Raw genomic sequence first — 4904 nt, 5'->3', positions numbered from 1 at the left:
TGCTGCATGTGCACAGCTCGGAGTCAGGAGGAAAGTCAGGCCTGTGTAGCTAAGGGCAGACCCAGGTCCTGAGTGAGAAACTGGGGGAGCAGGGAGCAGAGTGATGGGAAAGGGTGTTCTGGAGCAATGGATTCATACAGAAAGACACTCCCAAAAGCTGAAGGAGCAATACACGGGTGAAGTGCTTTTGTGCAGTTCTTTCCACTAAGAATCAAGTCTGTTGCCAGCATTTGTGACATTTTTTCTGTTCCCTTCCTTTGGGCAGTAACACTGTAACATACACAGATGACATGAGGATTTTCAAACTGTCATTTCTGAAGGCAGTCTTATCTGCTCTCTACTTAGTATTTTTCCAGGACACGGAGGTGGCTCTTTCTCCTTTGTTAATTAACTTTTTTTTGCCCATGTTTGCCTGCCTTATAAATTCTTCTGACATCAGGGTCTAGGATTAAACAAATTGATACCACACTTGCAGGGTATGAGTGTGACACTGAGCTGACAGCCTCGGAGCCTGAAGTATTTCCACACATGAACAGAGCAAATAGAGAGGAAATTCCCATTCAGCCTCCCCCGTGCCCTCCCACCCGACTCCCTGGGAGCCAGGCTCTCACCTTGGATGGCCTGTGTCGGTAGGAGCAGTCCCAAAGCCCTCCCACCCGTCAGTGGTTTTCTGCCCTGAGGATGCCAGTTGTGACGTTTCTCAGAAATACATGTATCTCTTCACTGTGTCGGGGTTTCACCGTAATGCAATTACAGGAGAGTGCTAACCTGGTAGGGAGCCAGCTCCACGCAGTAGCCAGATTAAGTTGTCTTATTTGGTTAACAGTGTTTTGATAGTTTATTAAGTCCTGGTAAGAGTAAAAAGGTAAGGAGTGGAAGGAGCAAATCTTACAGATTATCTGATCTTGGTTTTCACATCTGTTGGTATAATCCTGGTCTGAATGATGAGCTGTGGGAACAAGCATTTAATGTTTTGCTATTGTCTCGGCTTAAATGTGTGCATTGCTTTAACAGAATAAGCATATTCTCTAGCTATTTTTTCCAGTTTGCTGTTTTTATCACTCACGTGGAACATAGTGCTTGTTTTCTTTATCTGGAATGAAAACATTAGTTCATCTCAGATAGCACAAGCTATTTGATCAGCCGTCAGATGGTAAGGCATTATAAAAGCTGCTGACATGGGACAAATTCAGACCTGTGGCATGCAGCTTGAAAAGCCTTCATGCCCTTGTTATCAGTCCCTTGAGATACTCAGCTACTCCCTCAGCAGCAGCAAAGAGAAATAGGAGCTGGTTGTGCTCGAGCCAAATCCCTCTCGCCTTCCTGAGGCCGTGAGGCAGCAGCGAGGGGCGTGGGAAGGCTGTTGTGGATGAAGGAGGTGAGATGGCGCCTGCCTCTTCTCAGCGTGAGCTGTGACAGTGCTCTGCAGTGGCCTTGGGCTGGCTGAGGTTAAACTGGGTCTTGCTACGTAGCACACACTGAGGTCCACGAGGGGTTCCTGCAGGGTGCTGGTGAAGCAGACAGCTTCTCGCTGGCTGTCCTCTTAGGTCTGGCTCATCCCATGCATCCACAGAGCCCACAACGGAGCCAAGCTGCCAGCTGCACCCTGCCACCTCCATTCCTTATACTGAGAGTACTACTTGGTATGAAGGTACAGGAAAATCATAACTTCACGTGAGCTCAACCCTTCTTCATGACTGCTGGCCCATATTCTGCCCCTGATTTATTGGCCAGCCCATACCCCTGCCCCTCCATGTGCATCGTCACTCTGTGGTATCTCTAATGCCAGGGAAGAATATGGCTTAGTGCATTTTGATCAAAGTTTGAAGGTTTGCCTTACAATGCTTAATATTCAGGCCTGCTATAACTCCCCTGACATTATGTGTAAACTGAAGCCAAACAAGCCAATACTCTTAATACATAGTCAGAAAATAGAAGGTATCATATTTTGCCGACAGCTGACTGCAAATCAAAGAAACAGGCTGCACAGCGCTTAGCTAACACCTGCCTTTGCAATATGGGAAAATTCCTGATTTGCACTCTCCTTAATAGAGCAATCTAGTAGCCGGTTCAGGTTGATGTTAGCAGCTACTATGAGAGACCAGCTGTACTCCCGGATACCTTACACAAATATTATGGGGCGTAGGTGTTTGGAAGTTGTTTGCCAGCTGATGTTTCTTAGTGCATCTAGAATGAAAAGGGCATGAAGAATTCTTCCTAGGGCAGTCAGCCAGGACTGTCTCCTTGTCCAGATGTTTTTTGGGTATCCCCATTCCCTTTAGGAGTTATCTGTGGCAAGGCTGGGTTTCGTCATGGTACTAGTGCTAGAGGCTGTACTGTCAGTTACTTATCAGCATGTGTTAAATCATATTCTCTTTAAAGATAAGTATTTCAAGAGACATGAGGACAGGAACACCTGAAGCAGGAAAAGCTGGGAGGCATAAGGAAGGGGATTTACTTTCATTGCACTACCTCTTTGCAACATATTTTTAACATCTGTACCACCTCCAGGCTCATTTTGCATCAGCTGCAGACACTCTGACATGTTAAAAAAAAAAAAAAAAGGGAAGGTAGGGGGTAAGCCATGGTCTGGATACACTGTTTTGACCTCAGTTCCTGCCTGTGATGCTCTTAGCCTGGATGGGATTTAGGTGTGAAGAAGGAGAGGCCAACAGACCGCAGTGCCTACCAGGGACAGTAGCAGAGGTCTGGAGCTCCTTGGCTGCCAGATGCTCTCATACTCACTGGCTGTGCCCAGCTGGGAGCCCTGTCGTGGTGTCCCTGCCATGCCAGGCAGGGGTTGTCAGCAGTGTGAGACTCCAGCAAGCCTGATTGCCTGAGACTTGTCCACCCAGAAACCCCTGAGAACAGGGTTTGGGCTATAGGTGTCCTCATGTGGGGAGCTGAACTGAGGCAGATGTGAGTCAATTTTGGTCTAGGAGCAGGAGATGAGGTTTTGGAGCAGTTTGGAGAGCAAGTGAGAGGAGGGTTACAAATGTGAGGGAAGAATCATGATTTTGTAGTAATTTGCATTTAGATACTCTGACACATCTAAATAACCCCAAACCTTCTGCAGACGTAATGAATTCAATCTCCAACATCCTTTGAGAGGGACAGAAACAGCACTATTTACATGGTTAAAGGAGCCAAGGACTTTTCTCTCAGTATTGCATTTTAAACCTCTGGGACTGCCCTTCTCTGGTTTTCATGGCTATGGAGTCTCACGGTGAGGTGAAACACAGCAGCAGTGAATAGCTAGAGTGCTTTTCTGACCTCAGTTAGCTCGGATCCTGCTGCCCTGGCACATTACACTACACACCATGGGCTGCAGCGACTCCTGGCAAAGCACGTGGCAGGCAGACCCATGGCCGAGGGGAGCCTGTGTGTGCCAGGACAGTGAGGCCGGGAGCACATGGGGAAAGAAGTGAGGAGTTGAGCCCTGTCTCAGCTCGTGCCAGTGGTAGCTGCAGGCAGGGCTATTTCCCTTGTGGGGAGCCCTGCCACAAAGCAGCCTGGCTCCATCCCCAGGGGGAAAGTGGTCAAGTGATTTAATATTCAGCACTCTCAAACACAGCAATGAATTTGATAGCCAAAATGATCTGCTAACCCAGCCAGCTGAGAGGGTATTTGAAGGACGATCCAAGCCTGTAGCCAGGCAGTGTGGTATTTTCTTGTCATCAGCCTCCTGCCTATTCCTTTCCACTCCAGGGCAGTTAATCATAAATGAGATATTTGTTCAATACTGTTTTCATGCATGCTCTGCCCTGTCTCGATTTCCAAGAGATTGTGAAGTCTATGAGTTACATCCCACCCTAATTTCAGCAGCCTTTGCAAGGAGAGCCAGCTCTTCCAGGGAGACCTGGATTGAACCACGTGTTTTTGGATGCTGAAGACTTGGGCAAGCCAATAGCTTTCTGAAGGGGAGCCAAGCGTCCCAAAGTCCATCTTCTCTCACTTATAAATGTGTATTGAATCTGGAGTGCTTAGGGCAGCACGGGTCTGGTATTAGCTGAGCCATCCAATGCACCCTGCTGCCAGGCCTGCTCAGCTGAGGTGTTGCAAGTCAAGTTCTGGGGAGAAATGTCTGGGTTTCAGTTACAGGCTCATATAGAATAGTGTAATTCCCTTTGGGCCTGACCCAGAGTTAGTCCGAGTCCCTGGGAGTGCATGCATTATCTTTGGAGCAGCCCTCTGCTTGCTGATGGTTTGGCTTCTGCTGGGCTCACTTGCTTTCTGCAAAGCTCTTCCAGGGGCTCTGAGCATGCGTTCTCAAGCAACTGGTTAGCAACATGTCAGCTGTATACAAGGGGAAATTTCTCTGACGCAGCAGTGGAGAGGAGAACGCACACTGTATCTTGCAGATTTACTCCTCGTAAAACACCTCTAGCTCTTCATAGATATCCGCAGATAATCTGCTGCCAAGTGAACCAGGAGATATTTATAGTGCAGCTTCAGCAATGACATAATGGCATGTTAGCAAACAAATGAACTTTGAAATATAAGGAGAGCAAAAATATGGTCTAGAGTACATTTATTTTGTAGTCAATAAAAAAAAAAAGTTAAATAATAATAGTGAATGTTTGCAGGGTGGGTCAGGATAAAAGCAAAGAAAGCAAAGCATTTTCATAGTGCTGTAAGACTGTTTCATGTGTGCTGAGTTTGAATCACAAAGACAAATAAATGATAAAAACTTTGCTTCCCACTGAGATAAAGTGTTGTGGTGCTGAGCACTGTACAGATGCCTGCAGAAAGCCAGGATAAATGTTGTTTCAAAAGGGATGGAAACCACTCTGAGTTCAAGCATTAAAAAAAATCTATATTCAATTCACAAATTTGTGTAAAATTGCTTAATTTTAGCTGCAGGTGTGACTTTGCCTTCATTTCTGTCTTTTTTTTTTGTCCCC

This window comes from Antrostomus carolinensis, unplaced genomic scaffold, assembly GCF_000700745.2.
Source record: "Antrostomus carolinensis isolate BGI_N321 unplaced genomic scaffold, ASM70074v2 scaffold13798, whole genome shotgun sequence".
Taxonomy (NCBI): domain Eukaryota; kingdom Metazoa; phylum Chordata; class Aves; order Caprimulgiformes; family Caprimulgidae; genus Antrostomus; species Antrostomus carolinensis.
Note: the sequence above shows the minus strand (reverse complement) of the source record.